Source organism: Rattus norvegicus, chromosome 1 (genome assembly GCF_036323735.1).
Source record: "Rattus norvegicus strain BN/NHsdMcwi chromosome 1, GRCr8, whole genome shotgun sequence".
NCBI lineage: Eukaryota > Metazoa > Chordata > Mammalia > Rodentia > Muridae > Rattus > Rattus norvegicus.
This window is the reverse complement of record NC_086019.1, coordinates 163,212,590-163,235,055: the sequence shown is the minus strand read 5'-3', so window position 1 is coordinate 163,235,055 and position 22,466 is coordinate 163,212,590. Positions and strand designations below refer to the sequence as shown.

General features: G+C 43.8%; 1 pseudogene; it reads left to right on the top strand.

The window, feature by feature from the left end:
- Ppid-ps5 (peptidylprolyl isomerase D, pseudogene 5) overlaps positions 1-14,454 on the top strand; it is a 29,648-nt pseudogene extending 15,194 nt beyond the window's left edge.
- The last annotated feature ends 8,012 nt before the right edge of the window (positions 14,455-22,466 follow it).

Here is a 22,466-nt window from a genome sequence, read left to right as displayed (position 1 = left end):
TTTTTTTTTGGTTCTTTTTTTTTTCGGAGCTGGGGACCAAACCCAGGGCCTTGCGGTTGCTAGGCAAGCGCTCTACCACTGAGCTAAATCCCCAACCCCTCCTGATGTTTTGTATGTATGTCTGTGTGAGGGCATCAGATCCCCTGAAACTGGAGTTACAGACAGTTGTGAGCTGCCACGTGGGTGCTAGGAATTGAACCCAGGTCCTCTGGAAGAACGGCCAATGCCCTCAACCTCTGAGTCCTCTCTCCAGCCCTAGCTTTATCAAGACAGGGCCTCACTATGTAGCTTAGCTGTCCTGAAATTCACTTTGTAGACAAGGCTGCCCTCAAACTCACAGAGATCCACTTGCTTCTGCTTCCCAAGTACTAGGATTAAGTGTGAGCGGCCACACCTGGCTTATTTAATTTTTTAAAGAATTTTTTTTTTATTTTAAACTGAACATAGCACACAGCTTTAATCACAGCACTCCTCATTCTGAGCCCAGGGCACACGGGTTTATTTTCTCATTGTCTTGAAGCATCTTGAAGAAGGTCCAGGAAAGACAGGAGAGTGAGGTCTACCTGAGTCTTAAACGGGGTGTGTGTGTGTGTGTGTGTGTGTGTGTGTGTGTGTGTGTGTGTGTGTGTGTGTAGGGGGAGAGCAGCTCCCTGCAACCTACAAGGGGACTCAAAGGTGAGCTGGGGCCAGACGGCATCTTTTTGTGTCTGGCATGAGTCTGGTTGCCTCTGGCCTGGATGTAAAGTAGGGATTGAGTTGAGAGGCTGCTGATTGGCTGAACCGGATGGGTGTGAATTGGGTGGGAGATAAGGTAGCAGAGGCAAGCTCAGGAAAAGATAAACTAGGCAAGCAAATTTTCCAGGGTTGGGGGTGGGTCTGGGAGGTGAGGAAAGCGAAGGTTGGCCATCAACAGCCTGCAGAGCAAAGCTGCTAATCATCTGGGTGAGTCATGGCCTTTTAAAAAATTCACGGTTTCTGGAGCTGAGCTATGGCTCAGAGGCTAACAGCTCATATGACTCTTGCAGAGCACCCAGGTTTGGTGCCTTGTTGGTTGACTCACAGCTGCCTGTAACTCCAGCTCCAGGGTATCTGACCATCTGGCTTCCTCAGATGCCTGCACTCAAGTGCATATACACACTGAAATACACACATGCGCGTGCACACACACACACACCCATATACACACACGATTATAAAAGATAAATAACAGGGCCGGAAAAGCTGGCTCAGTGGTTAAGATCAGAGATAGACATTCAGGCAAAACACTCATAAGTAAGAATTTTTTTTAAATGAGTAAAACTAATTTTTAAAAACTTTAATAATAATAATTAATATTAAAATTCTAAAAATGCACAGTTCTGAGTTAAGTTTCCAACTTTGGGTCCACTTTTGTATTCACTGTCTGTGTAGAGTTCTCAGAAGCCAGGTTTGCCACACAGTAGATGTTGCCTTCCCCTGAGATAAGCTGCTAGCTTCTGCCCGAAGAGAGCGCGTTTGGAAGCTGGCTCTGCTCCATGGTGCCTTCCTATCTAGCTACCTGAAAAAAAGAGCTGCCTTACTCCTCAGATCCAGCACTAGGCAGGCGCTCTGCTACACTCTCAACCCTTGACTGACTGACAGACTGACGGAACGGACTGACAGACTGACTGACTGACTGATGACAGACTGACTGACAGACTGGCTGGCTGGCTGACTGACTGACAGACTGACTAACTAATTGATTGTCAGACTGACTGATTGATGGACTGACTGATGACGGACTGACTGATTGACTGACAGACTGGCTGGCTGACTGACTGACTGACTGACTGACAGACTGAGACACAGTGTCACATAGCCCAGGCTGGCCTCCAGCTTGCTCTGCAGTCGAGAAGGATCTTGAACTTCTTCCTCCATCTTCTGAGTACTGAGATTATAGATCTGTGCCACTGTACTTGATTATGTTGTCTGTGTTTCTGACGGTCAAACTTAGGGCCTCCTGCATGCTGTGTATCCTACCAACTAAGCTACAAACCCCGCCTCTTTTCATGCTTTTATTTTAAAACAGGGTCTCAGTAAGTCATCCAGACTGACCTTGACCCAGACCCTGAAGGCCTTGAACTTCTGAACTTCTCAACTGAGCCTCTTGGGTGTCTGGAATGACAGACCCGTGTCACCGGCACTGTTTAAATTTTTTTAAATCCATTTTCTTTTCTTCCCCCCCCCCCCCGCCCCCAGCTCCCAGAATGACTACTCTGAGTCTAATTATTTATTATTAAATCCCTAGGCCATAGCTTTGGCTCATTCCCTGACTAGCTCTTATCTTATTTAACCATTTAAACTATTCTATGTCTACTACATGGTTACTCTTCAGTCCCAGCCTACTTCTTTCTTTGTGTCTCCTCAGCGTCTCCCTGAGTTCATCTACCTGCTGGTTTACATCTGTCCTCTTGGTCCATCTCTCCGCAACTCTGTCTCTCAAGTCTCTGCATCTCTCTTTATTCTATCCTGAGTTCAAAGGAGTCTATGTCCGTCCCTGGGGCTCTCTCTTGAGTTCTCTCTTTCATGTTCTCACCTAGCTTCTTTTATTCTCTAACTATTACCCAGAATCCTCTCTCTTCCTGCCCATGTCCCACCTCCTCTCTCCTGCCTCAACTCATTGGCCATTGCCTTTTTTAATTGACAGGGGTTCAGCAAGAGTTCTTTTCTGTATTTGGTGATTGTGTAGATTTTTTATTTTTTATTTTTTTAAAGAGAGAAAACCATGGGCTGGAGAGATGGCTCACAATTCAAAGCATATACTGTTCTCTTGCAGAGGACCTTAAGTTCAGTGCCCAGCACCCACTTTGAGTGGCTCACAACCACCTGTAATTCCACTTCCTGGAGATCTGATGCCTCTACCCTCTGCAGGCCCCTGTACTCATGTGCACATATCCACACATACATACATAATTAAAAATAATGAAAATCTTAACAGGAGACTGTAGTCAGGGAAGGGAACAGAGGTGGAATGTGTTGGGTACTTAGTAGACATTTTATTGAATGTCTTCTGGGGAAATTGAGGGAAGTTAGGGGAGAGAATGAATGGTCAGAAACGTCTCTCTAAATCTGAGCCTTTTAGGAAGAAGACCAAGCTCATGGCGCTGTGAGAAGCCCATCTCCAGAGCTCACTCATTCCTTAGCTATGTTTCAGCACCCACTGTGTCCAAGGCTTAATTGAAGTCGTAGGGACACAGCAAGAACAAAAGATTAAAAGTCCTCTGTCTCATGACTAGCAAGATGGCTTATCATGTAAAAGCATTTGCTGCTCTTCCAGAGGACTCAAGTTTAATTCTCAGCAGTCACAGTGGGGCAGCAGTTACAACTACCTGTAACTCCAGATCCAGGGGATCCTGCTAGGCCTCAAATAAATGGTTAACTGGGGACAAATGGTTAGTGGAGGTGTCTACAAACGTGTCAAAGCAGATGTTGTCTACAGCATCTCTCATGCCCCATCCCCTACTCTAGGCTCTCCAGCCCAGGTGCTAGGCTGCCCCTTCCCCCATCTGCTCTTCCTATATAACCTCAGCCTTCTTGGTTACTGGCCCTTTTTGTCTCTTGGTCGCCTAGTTTTCTGGCGTATTACTGGCCTCTTGGCGCTTGGATTTCCTCTCTTCCCCCTCCCCTCCCCTCTCTCCTCTCTTCACATAGCCTGGTTCAATCTGCTGGGCATGCTCAGTCTGTCTGTGTATGTGTTTTCTCTCATATCTATAATAAAAACTTCAACCCCTTAGGAGAAGTCATGTCCTCCTTTCATCTGATGCTGAAACCCTGGAATTAACCAGGTATCCAATGTTCTCTTCTGGCCCCCAGAAACACCCGAACACACAGAAACATAAACAATTCTTTCTCCCTTGGTCTGGAAATGTAGTATGAGGGCTATAGGTGTGTTTTAAGTTTAAATTACAGTGCTTAAGAGATCTATAAAACAAAAATACCTCTAACTTGTAAGCCCCACTTGACCAAGGATAGACAACTTCTTGGAATGCCAGGGGCATTCATGTAAGATAACAAGTCACATGCTTTTGCTTCAGTAAATAAGGTGGTGGTTGCCCCAACTGCACAGGATGTGCTGGATTACATGTAGGTACATAGGTAGGAAACATATCAGAATGTATGCTTGCCCAAAGTGGGCAAAGACAGGAAGTGCATAGCCTTCTGGGTTTTGCCTTTGTAAATATCCAGCTAACCTAATTCAGTGACATATTCTGGGAATCCCGAATATGGATCTGGCCAGAGTCCCTCATCCTGGCCAGTATCAAATAAAGCTTGCTTTAATTAGTCACGGATTTGGTTTTTCTCATTTTCAGGTTTAATGGTATCTCAGTTGTTAGTGTATTTGCTTAGCATGCATGAAGTCACAGACACAGTCTGCTGCATAGAAGTAAACCAGACAGTTCATGTCTATAACCCCAGCATTTGGAAGACAAAGGCAGGAGGATTAGAAATTCAAGGTCATCCTCAGATGTTTATCCAGTTCTAAGCCAGCATTGGTTATAGGAGACCCTCCCTTTTAAAATCAGATTCATTTATTTCATGTGTCCTGCCTGCATGTGAGTCTGTGCACCATGGGTGTGCCTGTCATTTGCAGAGACCAGAAAGGATGTCAGACCCATAGGGACTAGAGTCACAAACAGATGTAAGCCACCCCGTGAGTGTTGAGATTCGAACTCAGGTCCTCTGGAAAAGCAGCCAGTGCTCTTAACTGTTGAGCACTTTGATCCAGTGACCCTGCTTTAAAACAAACAAACAAACCCTTTCTCTTTCACGGAATTGATCAGGAAACAGGTATAAAATTAATAAGATAAAATTGAGTGTTCTTACTCTTGGATCCAGCCATCTCATTTGTGAGACTTCAGCCCAGAGCTTCATCTGTGTGGCAAGATAATTCTGAGCAAAGTGTCCGCAAGGCCAAGGGCTGAGACCTCTGCCCTAGAGCATAACTAGAGCTACAGAATCAGAATCCCCATGACCTTCAAACTTCCCCTCCCTCCCACCCCCAAACCCTCGTGCACCTGTCAAGGTATCATCAATGCCACATTAAGACATTTTTATTGTTTTGTTTTGTTTGAGACAGGGTCTCATGTAGTCCAGATTGTTCTCGGTATGTAGCTGAGGATGACCTTGAACTCCAGACCCCCTATTGTTACCTTCCAAACACTGGGCTTATGGACTCCTGGCACAAGTTAGGAGATTTATGGGAAAGAAACATAGGTAGGTTTGTGTACTTTCTCAACAGCATCTTGAATGAAAGTTCCTAAATAGAAACCGACCTGACAGTGAACCTTCTAGAAGGCTGATTAGGACTCCAGTGATTGTAGAGAGGTTGAAATGTTGCTGGTGTAGAGAATAATTACACTTTACCCTGGCCTATCATTAGCCCCTTTAACAAGCCATTCCTTGCTCACCTCCATGTCTGACCTAACACCCTAGTGTCTACCCAAGAAACCTTTCGGAATGTATTAAGTCAGCAGGCCATTGGCTTCCTCTGGCCAGCCAGCTCAGAATGTCATCCGAAGTCTCGTGACTTACACCTTTAATCCCAGTACTTGGGAGGTAGAGACAGGCAAGTCTTTATGAGTTCTAGGCCAGTCTGGTCTGTGAAAAAGCCAGAGCAGTTACACAGAGTAACTCTGTCTCAAAAAACAAAGAATGGGGGTTGGGGATTTAGCTCAGCAGTAGAGCGCTTGCCTAGCAAGTGCAAGGCCCTGGGTTCGGTCCCAGCTCCGAAAAAAAAGAAAACAAAAAAACAAAAAAACAAAGAATGTCAACAGATACCAGCCTAGGCCTAAGGTAGAGTCAACCAGTTTTACTTAACCACTTAACTGGTAGCTCCACAAAGTATTTGAATCAATGACTCAATTTATGATTTTCTTTGTCTGCTCCTATAAAATTTCATGAAACAGTTTCTATGTTGGAACACCAAATCTGAGGGAACCTGAATCTGTATTCTTGGGTCATGGTCACGCACATCCAGCACCAAAACAAACTGTGTCTTTTCTCCTAGGAGTGTAGGTTGATGTCCTTATGCAGGTGATGGCAGACACAAGATAAACAAGGCCTGTCATTGGATGAAAAGGACGGGAGGCAGGAACAAAGTTTTAGAAGGAAAGGGAGAAGCAGAAAGGAGGGAGAAGCAACATGGAGGCAGACTTAAATGATCCTTGCCATGCATCTCTACATAGATACAGGTTGTTATGAATATTTCTTAAGGAACGGATTTCTATAGGTCAATTTATCTCATCTAGGTGGGCAATTTATATCCTTATCAATTGGTTGTGAGTTTATTGTGTGGATGTATTGTGGATTGAGAATTTAACATATAAATCTAATTGTTAAATTACAGTTTGTTGAGTCTTGATTTCACCGGGTTGTTGGGAGTTTATACTTTAACTACCAGGAGGCAGTTGATGGGAGTGTGGGCAGAGTCTGTGGCAGGGAGCTGCAATAGGCCAGCCTATGCTGGACTTTTAGAGCCCTTATTTTACCAGGTAGCTGGAACCAGAGAGTTTGCAGCTAGCAAAGAGCTGCTGGGAGAGACACTAATCTGAGATAAATTATGGTGAGGTCCATATGGCTCACCAGTGCCAGAACTGACTCTAGGGACCAGCATGGCCCCTTGGACCACCTGGGTCAGAGAGAACTTGGGGGCAGCATGGAGATAAAGATACCCCACAGTGCCGTGTGGCCCTATGGGTGCCAGAGATAGTGCCAGATAGAAAAGTTCCGCTGTATTTTTTTAATATTTACCAAAACATAGGCATGCTGTTCATTTAAACATTATTGGGGCTGGTGAGGTGGGTCAGTAGGTCAAGGCCCTGTTACTAAGTCTAATGACCTGAGTTCAGTCCCCATGACCCACATTGTGTAATAAGAGAACTGACCCCAGAAGGTTGTCCTCTGACCTCTACTTGTACACACACACACACACACACACACACACACACACACACAATACATAAATCAAAGTAATATATATTATTGTAAGATATAGGTATAGTGATGTATACCTTCGATCTTAGCATGTGGGAAGCAGAGACAGGTAGGTAGTTATGAGTTTGAGGCCAGCATGGTCTACATAGCATGTTCCAGGCCAACAGGGACTATATGGTAAGAGTATGTGTGTTTGTGTTGAGTGTGTTTGTGTGTACATTGTGGGTGGATATGTTGTGTTGTGTTGTGTTGTGTATGGTGTGTGGGTGTTATGTGTGTGTTGTGTATATGTTTGTATGGTATGGTGTACGTACATTCATGTGTGTGTGTGCATGTGTGTGTGGGTGTGTGTGTGTGTGGTGTATAGATGTGTTGCTGAGTGGGGTGTGTGTGCATGTGTGTGTTGTATATAGATGTATTGTTGACTGTGTATGTGTGGTATGTGTGTATGTGTGTGTGTGTGCATGTGTGTCTGTGTGTGTGTGTGTGTGTGGTGTATAGATATGTTGCTGAGTGGGGTGTGTGTGCACGTGTATGTTATATATAGATGTATTGTTGAGTGTGTATGTGTGTGTGTGTGTATGTGTGTGCATGTGTGTCTGTGTATGTGCATGTGTATATGTTACTGGGGATACAGCTTAGTATAAGAGCATTTGCCTAATGTGTGATACCTTGAGTTCAACCTGTAGTACCAGAAGGGAAAAAAAAGCACAATGTAAGAGCCTTGCTTGGTGGTATGTGCCTTTAATCCAACACTTAGGAAGTAAAGGCAGAAAGCTCAGGGATTCAAGGTCATCCTCAGATACATAGTTGTTGGGGTACATTGTGTGAAGGTGTGTCTCAATTGTTAATTCTGTAACAACACGGAGCTAATGTGGGCAGGATCTTAGTACATTCATCCTTTCCCACTAGCCTAGAGGCAATCTAGAAGTATATGGTTGTCTGTAATAAATGAAGAGCTAATGGCCAATGGCTGGGCAGGAAGTGGAGGTCAGAACTTACCGGAGTGGGAGAAGGAGAGAGGGGCAGAGACAGAGAGACAGAGACAGAGACTGAGAGATGCTAAGAGAAGAAGTCAGACACGGGTGATTTTCCAGTGGGCAGGGACATGAACAGACAGACCAAAGCAGAGCAAAGAGGTTGAGCTAGTCACACTGTGGGTTGTAGGCTAGTTAGTCAGGTTAAGCTAGATAGCTTGCTGGGAGACTGCCCTAGCTAACAGGCCTAAGCTTTAAAATATTTAAAGGTCTCTGTGTCACTACTTATACCATTGGTGGGTCCGAGATAGCCCCTTTATATTTAGTATATCAGCGTTGGGCACACAAATTTCAAGCTTCCGTAGGAGAGATTCAGGTTTGGGGCCTGGAAAGAGTACCCAGGCATGGAAGCAGCAGGCAGGGGACAGTTTCCTAGCAACAGTATGCTGCTCTGTGGCTACTGCAGAGAATGCTCTGTGAGCCGCAGGGCTGAAGCTCTGCTGGCCCGAGAACTGGCAAGGAGTGGGCGGTGAGGCTGAGAGGCGGCTACAGCTGAGCCACTGGCACAGCTGGGCAGCGGCTGGCTGGTTCTCACGGGCAAATGGGGCTTTAGAGGCTCGGCACTCACAGGTTATGGAAGTACTGCCCTACAGCTGGCCACGTGGACTAGCAGACAGCAGCTTTGGCCCAGAGCTGGGCAGAAGGCAGAGCCAATGTGAGCATTCCCCCCGACCGTGAGCCAAGAGGGCAGAGCCCACCACCACCATCCCCTGTTAGCCTGAGGAACCCCTGCCACCATGCAGAAAGAGTATCTTTCCACAGCCACCGTGTGACTGAGAAGATATCATAACCAATGCTTGAAGATAGCAGTCCCTAAAATACAGAGTTAGAGAAACTTAGATACAGTGATAAATATATAAGCTGGGAAGTAGAAAAAGAGAGATAAATAAAAATGTTTTGACATGTGCTTAGGTGCTGAAGAAGGGAAAGAAATTGAGTGTATGAAAAAATATTAAGTTTAAAAATAATAAAGTGAGTCTCCAAACGAAGGAAAGAGAATGAAAAATAGGGTAAAATATGGTGTGTGCGTGCGTGTGCATGTGCGTGTGCGTGTGCGTGTGCGTGTGTGTGTGTAAGAAACTGAATGTAGACACTCATAGAAAGAAATATGAAAATAATAAATGGTCTCCCAAGGGTAGAGAAAGAAAAACAGGCAGAATTGTTTTATAAGTGTGCATAGACGCTGAAAAAGGAAACAAAGTATAAGCAGTCATAGAAAGAATATCATGTTTAAATAATAAAGTGAAGTCTCTAAAGGAAGGAGCGAGTCAGAGATGAAAAAACTATTATCTGTGTTAAAATATGGAAAACGCTAGGCAGAGGGCGCTTTGACTCCTATAGTTTATCAACCTTGAAATAATTATAATTTGTTTGGTAACAATTATACCTTTCTATGTCCTCTCTAAGATCAGAGTAAAGCACCCTTAGACAAGTAGAGAATGGATAGATGGAATGTTAATTTTAAGCAGTAGGAAGAGAGGAAGGAAAAGGGCTCTGCCTAATAGAAGGCAAAAGGAAAAAAAAAAATTGATGGCAGCTGGCGCTCAGAGCTCTGGCTGCAAGATGCCTGTCAGCTCCTTCTGCTAAGGGCCCACCAGCACAGAGCAGCAACATCTGGATTCCAAGGATGAAGGTGGGCAGGGGTTTGCTGCTGCAGCATGAGAGAACACAACCAGCCCAGAACTTGAGATTTCCATGTTTCATTGTGTTGGGCCTTGCCTCCGAAGGTAGAAGTTTTCCATGTCTGGACAGCTCTCTTGACTTCAGTACAAGATGGAGGACTCCCTTTTCTTACCTGAGGCTTCCTCTTCTCTGCCCGATCTGGGGAGCCTGACCCAATGTCCTATAACCTTGGTGAGATTACAGATTTGACTTCCTCTCTCCCAATAAGAACCTATCCAGCAAGCATCTGGAATTCCTAGAATGCCTCTGCCTGCAAACTCCTCATACCCTAAACTCCAGACAGTGGTATACACCAATCCTGGAAACGTCTATCCCCTTCCCCAAAACTAGATAGCCCTTGATTGAGCTGCCCCTCTAAAGCTGATCCCTGATGTCTATTTCCCCCACACTCACAGGCTGTCCAAACATTGGTCTCTTCCTTTATCCTCACAGACCAACGGCCCCCAGGGAGAAGGGAGGTCTGTATCTTTGCTTGACTTTTGTTTGAATGGATTTTGTTTTTTCCTTTTTTTTTTTTTTTTTTTTTTTTTTTTTAAGGAGCTGGCGACCGAACCCAGGGCCTTGCGCTTGCTAGGCAAGCACTCTACCACTGAGCTAAATCCCCAGCCCCCTTGTTTTTTCCTAATAGTAGGAATAACTCAATATTAAAGGTCCCTTCATGGGGGAAAAATTTAGGGTGAGCCAACTTCTAGAACAAAACCAAACACAATCAAGGCATAAAGTACTTAGCCAATGTTGTTTAAATTTCCAGAAGTATTAGTCTGTCTTGGGGTTTCCATTGCTGTGAACAGACACCATGACCAACGCAACTCTTATAAGAACAACATTTTATTGGGGCTGGCTTACAGGTTCACAGGGTCAGTCCATTATCATCAAGGCAGAAACATGACAGCATCCAGGCAGACCATGGGGCTGGAGGAGCCAAAAGTTCTACATCTTGATCTAAAGGTAGACAGGAGAAGACTGGCTCCCACATAGCTGGGAGGAGGGTCTCAAAGCCAATCTCCACAGTGACACACTTCCTACAACAAAGCCACACCTACTCCAACAAGGCCACACCTCCTAATAGTACCACTCCCTGGGCCAAATATATACAAACCACAACATAAGAGTTGTTTTGGCTAGAGAAACTGCTAAATTATAGCAGCCTATATACTTTAAGGATTTATTGACCTCATAATGGAGGTCAGAAAATGTGCTGCATTGGAGAAGAGGATTTGCTCTTGTTTCAACATGAAGCAAAAAGCTGTGGATTCCTTCGAAGTTAATGAAGATTAAATTTCATCAGGGCAGACCTCCTGAAAATCTTGGCTGCTGATGTGGAAGAAGAGACCCAGAAAAGCAATGAACAGGTGGCATGAATACTGATCCCCTTATCTAAGCAGCAGCCAATGAATATTTTTTTGGCTACCTAATCCTCCTGACTTATCATTTTATGCCATCCTTTCATAATGTATGAGTGGAGATTTATATTTACAGGTTGGTTATGCAGTCCAAACAAACATTAAAAAAATTGACAAAGGGGTTGGGGATTTAGCTCAGCGGTAGACCGCTTGCCTAGCGAGCGCAAGGCCCTGGGCTCAGTCCCCAGCCCTGGAAAAAAAAAGAAAAAAAAATTGACAAATGCCTTTCACTTGCTCAAGCATAGAGCAAAGAATCATCATTAGCTGATTTGTGTGCACCCCACATTCCGCATATGTGCTAATGCTGCAATGTCCCTGTGCTATTACCTTTAAAGGTTTGTGCTATTTCAGAGCAAAAGGACCAGATGCTAATGAAGACTAAACAAGTAGCCCATGTGATCCAACATCACAAACTGCCTCAATTTCTGTTTTTGAAGTGAAAGTTTCTGGGAAGGGGAATAACAATTGAAATGTAAATAAGAAATACTCAAGTTAATAAAGATGGGGGAAAAAAAGAAAGTTTCTGGTTGTGTCATGTGAGGCAGACTTACATGGTGCTTTGCTCAGGCAAGACCTGTGGGAGGACTCATGATGTTTGAAGAGATTATAAGTAGGTCTCAATGGAGTATAATGGGGCGCTTGCATAGCTAGCCTTGCAATGCTTCCTTGGTCTTGAGTCTTTGCTGATCTTCACTTCATTGAGAGAGGCATGGCAGAGAACTTCTCCTGGCATCCTGACTGGTTCTGGTCCCTCCCATTGACTTGTGCTAATTTGGTGGAGGCCTGGTGGTTTCTGCTGGATCATGCTGCTGCTGCTTGGTGTCTGGTGACACTTTGGAACTGGACTGCTGGTATCCTGACAAACAGAAACTGGATTTTCCCCCAAATAAATACTTCTAAACAGGTCCACATCCCCTTGCCCTATTTGCCATCTTTTCTCTCCTACTTATGGATGGTGGGCTATAAGGGGGTGGGGGTGGGGCAAAGCATTTGATAAAACTTACTAAAGTAGGTTTTAAAAAAATCTAAGCCTGTATGTTTCCTCAAAATTCATACAGGACAACTTCAAAGCAGTTAGCTCAGATGATCCAGCCTCACAGACTGCTTCAGTCAGCTCTGCACTTTACTATTCCATGGAGCTTGGATAGTGGAAACAGCTAGTTCTCCCAGGACATGACCATTATCCCTATATGTCTCCAAAAGGTGCCTTCAGCTCCAGACAGCAGAAAAGAGTCTGAAGAACACAACACACTCATTCCTGAGAGGTGGGGTAGGTGGGTTTTGGTCATTTGGTGGGTTATGGGTGTTTGACATTGTGTAGGGAGATCGTTACAAGTTGTTGTTGGTCATGGTGTTGTGGGGAGGGATGACAAACTAAAGAAGGTTAGATTCAGGGTTTTCTCTTCCTCTTTCTCCTCTCTATCCTTCTTTCCTATTTAGTGTTAGGAGGAAAGGGGAATGAAGGGGCAAAAGAGGGGATGAAGGGATGATAGCAAAAAGAAATGTGGAGTCTCTTCCTCCTTCCTCTCTCTCTCTGACCCTCTTCTGTTCTTCCTCTTCCTCTCTCTCTCTCTCTCTCTCTCTCTCTCTCTCTCTCTCTCTCTCTCTCTCTTCCTCTCCTGGCTTGACACAATAAAAAAAGAAAGAAAGAAATGTGGATAGTTGTGTATCTTCTTTTTTTTTTTCCATATTTTATTTATTTATTATATATGAGTACACTGTAGCTGTCTTCAGATACACCAGAAGAGGGCATCAGATCTCATTACAGATGGTTGTGAGCCACCATGTGGTTGCTGGGATTTGAACTCAGGACCTTGGGAAGAGCAGTCGGTGCTCTTAACCACTGAGCCATCTCTCCAGCCCCCAGTTGTGTATCTTCTTAGACTAAAAAAACACCTAGTTTCAAATATTTTATGTGGTTAAGGATTTTTTAAATATTGTTAGGAATTTTGCCAAGAGCCAGCCTCAGTTTGGAAAGGAGCTCTAAGGGAAGGGGTTTCTGGGACTAGTGAAAACAAATGACTCCAAGCCAAATTATGGGTCCAATTTGGTGGTGACCCATGCTCTGCTCAAGACTGCTTTCCAGGCTGGTTTCTCCCTGATCTGCTTTCTTCTGAGATCTCCAAACAGCTTTCTCTCTATGTTCTGCTCAAGGCAGTTCTCCAAACAGTTCTCTCTTGCTATTCTAAAAAACTCTCTGGATAGCTCATTGCAGATCATAAGCCCAGTCTTTAATTTTACATATCAATCCAGTCATTTACTCCTTGTTCCCTTTTGATCATGCTATGAATCAGCATCCCATGACCCAGCCCTTTTATTCTTAGGAGACAGCAAGCACATTTTTGTTTTTGTTTTTGTTTGTTTTGTTTTGTTTTTAACATTGCAAAAGAAGATTCGGAGATCTGCCTGCCTCTGCTAGGCAAGGTAGCAGCTAGTGTTCTCATGCTAACTGTGTTACCCAAAAAATCCTGTTTATAATGTCCAGCATGTAGGCTAGGGAAGCCTGCCCCGAGTTGCCTCTGATTGGGAAATAAAGTTGCCAATGGCCAATGGCTGGGCAGTGTGAAAGAGACAGGGCTTTTAGGATGCCCCGGTGGGCAAGGAACATGGGGAGAGGAAGAAGAGGAAGAAGGGATTCCACCATGATGGGGGTTAGGATGGATTGCTCCACGACCGGGAAGCAGAGAGATCAGAATTAAAGGCTGACATACTGACATGTATGGATCTAGGGAAGCAGCCCCAGTGGCCAGTCAGTCCTCGCTTGGGTCTGGAGAACCAAAACTCCATATCACTTTCCAATGCCTACAGTGAAGATGCCCACCCATCCCCAGCAGCCAAGCCCTCCAATTCCAAGAACCCACGAGTCTTCTTTGACATGGACATCGGTGGGGAGTGAGTTAGAAGAACTGATTTAGAATTGTTTGCAGACATTGTTCCCAAAACTGCAGAAAAATTTCATGCATTGTGAAAATTTTGAGAAAAGGCACTGGATCCACAACTGGGAAACCTCTCCATTTTAAAGGATGTCCTTTCTACCAAATTATTAAGAAGTTTATGATTCAGGGTGGAGTGGAGACTTCTCAAATCAGAATGAGACAGGTGGAGAAAATATTTATGGAGAACAATTTGAAGATGAGAACTTTCATCATAAGCATGACCGGGAGGGTTTGCTGAGCATGGCAAATGCAGGCCCCAATTCAAATGGTTCTCAGTTCTTCATCACCACAGTGACAACTCCTCATGTGGATGGGAAACGTGTGGTATTTGGTCAAGTAATAAAAGGACGAGGTGTGCAAGGATGCTTGAAAATGTAGAAGTGAATGGTGAGAAACCTGTCAAACTCTGTTATTGCAGAATGTGGAGATCAAAGAAGGGGATGACTGGGGAAGATTCCCCAAAGATGGCTCTGGGGACAGTCATCCAGATTTCCCCAAGGATGCAGACACAGATTTAGAAGATATAGATAAAATTTTATTAATATCCTAAGACTTCAAAATCCATTGGAAATACTTTTTTCAAGTCTTAGAACTAGGAGATGGCTATTAAAAAATATGAGAAGGTTTTGGGGTTGGGGATTTAGCTCAGTGGTAGAGCGCTTGCCTAGGAAGCGCAAGGCCCTGGGTTTGGTCCCCAGCTCCGAAAAAAAGAACCAAAAAAAAAATATATATATGAGAAGGTTTTAAGGTTTTAAGGATAGTTCAAAGGCTGTTATTGAGAAAGCAGATCTATCCAGACTGCAACCTATAGACTTAAGTCGCGTGCTGAATATTGGTGCTTGTAAATTGAAGATGTCAAGTTGTCAGGGGGCAATTGACAGCTTGGAGGCCCTTGAAATGGACGCTTCAAATACTAAAGCACTACAGGGAAAAGCACAAGGATGCAAGGATTAAAAGAATATGAACAAGCAGTGGGTAATCTTAAGAAGGTGCAGGAGAGGGGGCTGGAAAGATGGTTCAGTGGTTAAGAGCATGGACTGCTCTTCCAGAGGTCATGAGTTCAAATCCCAGCAACCACATGGTGGCTCACAACCATCTGTAACGAGATCCGATGCCCTCTTTTGGTGTATGTGAAGACAGTGACAGTGTACTCATCATATATAAAATGAATAAATAAAATCTTTAAAAAAACAAAAAGAAAGTGCAGGAGATAACCCAGGAGATAAAGCTATCCAGGCAGAATTGCTTAAAGCTAAACAAATGATAAAGGTACAGAAAGATAAAGAGAAGGCAGGGTATGCAAATTAATAAGGATTAAAGTTTCCTTATCTATTATACATTGATTATATAAAGGACAATGTATATTACGGTCTACATGATCCCTGATGTGTTTCCCTTGATCTTTGTCATTGTTTACATAGTAGTGCTGACATAGGTTCCTTCTTAATAAAGTGTTATGAAATACAGCGAATCTCGTTTGAAAATGTTTCTGTCTGCATTTTTACCAAGAGTGGTATCTGGTCAATGTTTGAACTCTAAGTCTCACTAAGTTTTAGGTTTTGTGGACCATTTAGACCAGTAGTTCTCAACCTGTGGGTCCACTGGTAAATATAACTTTTTTTAAAAATTATTTATTTATCATATATAAGTACACTGTAACTGTCTTCAGACATACCAGAAGAGGGCATCAGATCCCATTACAGATGGTTGTGAGCCACATGTGGCTGCTGGGATCTGAACTCAGGACCTTTGGAAAAGCAGTCAGTGCTCTTAACCACTGAGCCATCTCTCCAGCCCCAGATATTTTTACATTACGTTCGGAAAACTAACAAAAAATTACAGTTACAAAGTAGCAACAAAAATAAATTAATGTTTGGGGTCACCACATGAAGAACTATACTAAAAGGTTGTAGCCCTAGGAAGGTTGAGAACCACTGATGTAACATGTCACAAGTATATGTATAAACCAGGGGGCCTGGCTATGTCTCAATAAAACTGTAAGCATTGAAAACAAATATAGATTTAGAAGATGTTAACTCAGGAGTACTGGAGAGGAGTGTATGTTGCCTGTGGGGAGGTTTAGAAGTGCCTAGCCATTGAGCTGGTTAGGCATGTTAAAAATTAAGCTGACGTATGTGTGTGTGTTTCATTAGTGAATCTAGAGAGCTCTAGCAGGTAGCTAGAAGCTTGATCAGCCAACAGGAGCTCTAAGTAAATTAACCATTCACTGCTACAAAGCACAGAGGATAAACTACCTGGTAGGACCTTGCCCTGAAATTACCATTTCAACCATACCTAAGCCTAGCCTTGCTCTGTCCCAGGCTGACCCTGAACTCAGGAACCTGCCTGCCCTTCGAGGCATAAACAAAAAATTTAGCTGGGTGGGATCTCCCTCAATCCCCACTCCTTAAATCTCTTTAATCTCCTTCCTTAGTATCTTTCTGACAAACTTGCTCCTAGTGCACCTACCTATGTTTCTTTAGATCTGTGAAGTTCCTTACACAATTCATATTGCATCTTTATCATTTGAATAGTTGAGAAATTATATTTTTTAACTCAGGTTTTCAGAGTTCTTTTCAACAGCCTTAAGGGTTGTCCTCAAGGTCCCAGCATTTACCATTTTGCTGAGACATCAGCCATAGCTATACCTCCCCAACTCTTGCCATCTCTGATTATCATGAAGTCATTAACATTAACAGGGAGGACATTCCTTGGAGGAAGACTGTGGAAATATCTACACTACCATACAAACAAGCCTTATGCCCACAGCAACCATTGTGGAGGCCCATGCTCTATTTGCCTTATCCCAGGGGTGGGAGTCATGCCATTCCACCACTACGAAGGCCATGCTGGACTCCGCAAAATTTAAGGTCATATGTATGTCTATACATATATATGTTTCAACTCTTTTTTAAGGTATTGTACATATGCAACTCATTTAAAATTTTAATGCAAAGTTCCAGTCCTATGAGAGTTACTTCTGTAAACTGTTTAGATTAATTTAAAAAATGCAATTAGTAGTCAGTCACCTATAAATAATTAAACTTGTAGTACTGTGAGGTACTATTTTAGTTAATTACAGAAATAAGCTTTATTTAGCTTCTTGTATATGTTTTCAAAACAGGAAATAAACAGTTACAAACAAGCAACATTTGTCTATTTAAATATACTTTAGACAGACAGATGGTCCTCAAACACTTCAGAGATCTGAAGAATATGGTATTTAATAATAAACGCCTTTTCTGACAGAGAGACATATCAGCTCCTGGTAGCACCCCTAATCTACTCTGAAGAAGATTATGGGCACTGAAGAACCTCCACCTGGAGTTTGCTTCAATTGTGGCAAGGCAGGACACTGAGCAAAAAAAAACATTAGCCTCACCTTGATTGCTGACAGCAGGCTGTCCAAGTTGTGGACTAGCAGGACACTGGGAAGTTGATTGAACCACTTTGCAGAGACAAGGTAAAGCAGTCCCCTAAAATTACTGCTTTGCAGATAAGTCTATCAAATCTTCTGGGCCTGATGGCCAAAGATGGATGCCCCACAAATCCAGAGGAATCTTGAGTGATTGTCCAGGCAGCCAGTAGTCTGTCATTCCTTAGTTTTGGAAGCTGTTTGCTCTGCTCTTCCTATTTACTCAGGTAATTTTTATCCTTCTCAGGTCTCTGACGGGGTTGAGGAATAGATAGTTAAAGTCTTACAGTTTTCCTTGTTATCAGATGCAAGACAGAAAACTCACAAAAGTGTAGGTTTGTAAAGACATAAAAGCTTAAGTTGTGAAGGATCTATGAAAGTGTTTTAGGGGTAAGAAGATAGTTTAAAGGTGGTAAATGCAAGATACAAAGGTGGAAGAAAATGGAAGTTTACGTTATAAGAAGATGCTTCAAGACTAATGAAGGTCGGAAGTCTAAAAAGGTGTTTTTAAGGATGGCAAATGCAAGTTGTGAAAGTTAGAGGATGTGGAAGCTTGAATGATGACAGATAGTGATTTAAACTTTGTTCTCACCAAGATAGGGTAGATAGTAGATACTTTCTCCAAGGTTGCCAGATACAAATGGACTGGACTCTGTGAATGTAACTCTTACCTGATAGTACTCATACCTGTTCTCATTGTGTATAGCTTGTTGGTGTCAGAGATAAAGCCATTGCTTGGATTAAAAGGGGGAGATGTTGGGGTACAGTGTGCGAAGGTGTGTCTCTACGCAGTCAATTATTAATTCTGTAACAACAGAGAGCTAAATGTCGGCAGAATCTTGGTGTAGCCTAGGGGTGATCTGGAATTGTATCTGATTGTCTGTGATAAAGATCTGACAGGCAATAGCTGAGCAGGAAGTGGAGGGTGGAATGACAGAGAGAGAGAGAGAGAGAGAGAGAGAGAGAGAGAGAGAGAGAGAGAGAGACTGAGTTTCACATCAGCAGACACAGAGATGAACAAATGGATCAGAGCAGAGAAAGAGCAGAGAAGAGGGTAGAGCTAGCCAGGTGGTGGGTTGTGGCCTAGTCAGGAAGGTATAAGCTAGAAAATATTAAAAGTCAAGCCCCTGTGTCATTATTTAGACTGACCGCGGGTCTGAGATTAGTCCCACTATCCCCAGCAAGTTCAAGACCTTCTTAGGTTGTAGGACCCCTGTTCCAAGCAAACCCAACAGAGTCAGGAATGGTGGCATGTGTCTGGAATCCTGATACACAGGAGGCTAAGGCAGGAGGCACTTGATCATGAGGCCGGAGCTGCGGGCAGTGATATCATAGTGGATACCTTTTTCTAATTTCCTTACTTTTCTTTCCCTATATTTCCTAAGAACCTGTTTTTAAGTACATCTAAGTTTGCAAGCCTGTAAGTATACAAACAATAAATGCATATGTTTGTGTTGTGTAACTAATAAGTGTGTGTTTAAAAATTAAAGAGACTGGAAGTGAGAGACCAGAGTCAATGTTATAGCACTTAACATTTCTGTTGAATATAGTTCTGACCCATTACTCAGACTCCCAGACTCCACCCACCTGCGCCTCCCAAGTACTGTGATGAAAGGCTTGTGCCACTGTGCTCAGCTGTTGTATTTACCTCAGTATGAGTGTGTGGGAGGCTCCTGGAATCCTCACAAGACCTCTCTCCACAGCAAATACACCTAATAGTTCTTACCTGATTCTCACTCGGAGCTCTAGGCCTTCCTTCCTCTTCACTCTCAGCTGTGGCTCCGAAGAGACAGCTTCAGTCAGGCTTTTCAACCTCTTTTCTCCTGCTTTCAGGACCGCGCTGAGGCTTCTGCCCTGTGCTCTGCTGCCCCCAAGCGGTTGCTCTTCCATCAACCCTCCAATGACAGCTATCCTCGTTACTGGGGTTGTACCCAATTCTTGAAACACTTTGAGGTCCCAAACCAACGATCCTAGCTCTTTCCAATCCTTTGATTTTGCTTGATTCGGAGTGTAGAGACTGTGGTACCCTCCTGCCATCGCAGCACGTCCGAGGTGGAAGTAGATGAGGAGTTCAAGGTCATCCTCGGTTACACCGAGAGTTTGAGGCCAAAACCAGACAAAAATTTAGTCTACAGAAGGAACCTAGGTCATTTCTTGGTCCCTGCTTACTGTCCTTTTGCTTATTGCTGGCATGATTAGGATGCATGCATCTTTTAAACTTCTCTATCATGGCTTCTGGTTGATGGAAAGTTATTATTTACATCTGAGAAAGATTCTACTCACCCCTGTAAATCCCTGGATGTTACGGAGTTAGAACTTGGGTTCTGGAAGGTAATTTCCTGTTTTTGGCAATGTTATACTATTACCATGTTCTGTTCATAGCATGGTAACAGGTTTGATCTCACCACGAAGACATAATGGAGGTTGTATATGAGAATTACATAGTATGCCTCCTTCTTTGTGCCAGCACTGAGAATCAAACCTCCATCCTCACAGATTAGTGCTCTATCACTGAGTTACATCCACAATTCTTAGGATTATAGAATGTCTGCCACATATTTAGCACAGGGCCCAGTACATTGCAAACTCCCAATAAACTGTAGCCATTACTGTGTGAAACTGTTACTTGCCTAGGCATCATTTGAGGGTGCTCTTCATCGCGTGCTAGGACTCTGTGTCAGAAGCTTCATGTTAGTCAACAAAGGGAGTAGAAAGGAATTACACTTCAATCTGTCTGTGGCTGGGAATATGCCCAGCTGGTTTGGAATCTTCCTAGAAATTTGCCAAACCTGGGTGAACTCAGTCAACCAGGGCAATGGGAGCAGATGGGAGAGGTCATGGATCAACTCTACAGGGACCCCCAAGTTTCCAAGAATACATGAAGATATCCCCAGGGCTGTGTGGAAATATAGATGAGGTGACATAAAACGGCCAGCTCTTTAAGGAAAATGGATCTGTATATTTTAAGTACATTACGGTCAGTATCAAATTCCAACAGCATTACTATTCGTGTGGGTACGGGGTATTTAAAAAGGGTGTCCGATGGCTCTATTTTATGCTGAGAAGTATAGCCTTTGTAGATTTATTTAAACCTATGGTGAAAAGCTATATGTAGCTTGGGCACAAGAGTCGAAAGTCCTCTCGGGGTATGGTGGCACACATCTTCAGTCCCAGCACTCATGAGACACAGGCAAGTGGATCTCTGAGAGTTTGAGGCCAACCTGGTCTACATAGTGAGTTCTAGGCCAGTGAGGGCTACCTAGTGAGACCTTGTCTTCAAAGGAGGAAATAGCAGCAGCAGCAGCAGCAGCAGCAGCAGCAGCAGCAGCAGCAGCAGCAGCAGCAGCAGCAGCAGTAGTAGTAGTAGTAAATTTTTCTAGCCCTCAGCTTTTTGCAAAGAGAATGTGAACAGAACTTTTTGAGGGTAGAACTACATGCTGTCCCCCGAAGAGGGGAATTGGCAGGTTGCAGGTACAACCACTGTTCCTCCCAAATATCAAGCTTTCTGTGGCATGAAACTGCTCAGTGAGTAGAGGTGCCTCCCACTATAGTTCCAAAAGTGTATGTGAACCCCGAAAGACCACCCCAGGGTCTTTATTCCAGCTAGCTTGGGCTTAACTCACCACTGACATGCAAGACAGTTCCAGTGGAGAAAGCCCTGAACATTCATCGAGACGAGGTTTTATAGAAAGCAGCAAGTGAGGAGTGAGTGTTTCTAGCCTGGCAAACATCTAATTGCAGTGCTATTGTGGCCTTTAGCATAATTGGCTGGTGCTGGGAGCCAAGCCATAACCTTAACTTCTGATTTCTTCCTAATGGGTGACTGTAGGGCAGGGGTAGGCTTGTAACCTAGAGGTACAGATTTGTTGAGGGGAATAACCTGGAGACTGGAGCTAGATGAAAGTTTGTTGAGGGAAATTAACCTGGAAACACAGGTCTTGTTGGGGCTAGCCTAGGAACAGGAGCTATGCTTGGGTTTTGTTGGAAACTAATGCTAGGTACTGGCCTTGAGTTCAAACTTAGGTCAAGTTCTCCAAGATAGAGTCTGAACCCACCATTTGGTCTCTCACCACCAACCCTCACGACCTGAGTTCAATCATGAACCCAACATGGTAGAGATGAAGACGGATTCTTGAAGGTTGGCCTGAGCATAAAGCTGGCATGCACATGCACGTGTGCACACACAATAATAACAGATACGCAAGTAGTATTTTAAAAAGCTTTCCAAGGCCCGTGTGTCACCTTACAATCCCTCCAGAATGAGTGAGGATTGTTGCAATACATTTGCAAAAGTAGTGATGGAACTTCATTCAAAGCAAAGCAACAGAACATGTCAGGTACAGGGTCAAGAGTGACAGTTGACCCATGAGTGAGAACACCCATTCTTCTTTTTTTTTTTTTGGAGCTGGGACCGAACCCAGGGCCTTGTGCTTTCTAGGCAAGCGCTCTACCACTGAGCTAAATCCCCAACCCCCTGAGGCTTCTTGAGTGCTGGAATTAAAGATATGTGCTACCATGCTTGGCTCTAAAGGTTTGTGTGCGTGTGCTGTGCGTGTGCATGCGTGCACACATGTGTGTGCATGTGTGCATGTGCACGCTCATACACAAGGACCAGCCTTGGCTTGGAGAAGAGTTCCTGAGAGGAGTGTTTGAGAACTTCAGAAAATGACTGGAAGTCAATGAGGGGTACAAGCTGTGTTCTGCTTGAGACAGCTTTCTCTGGAGATCTTCAGACAGCTCATTCAGATAGCTCAGTTCTGGCAGACTAAAGTCCAGTCTTATTTACACATCAATTCAGTCTTTACTCCAGGTTCCCTTTTGATTCTCCCATGAATCAGCATTCCATGACCATAGCCCTTTGATTCTTAGAAAGAGACAGCAACCACTTTTTTTGCATTGCAAATGAATTCAGAGATCTGCTTGCCTGGGTAAGCACAAACAATAAGCTAACTGAATAGGATCCTGTCCTGAGATCACCATTCTTACCACACCTGGGCCCAAAGTAGCTCTGCCCCAGGCTGACCTTGAACTCAGGAATCTG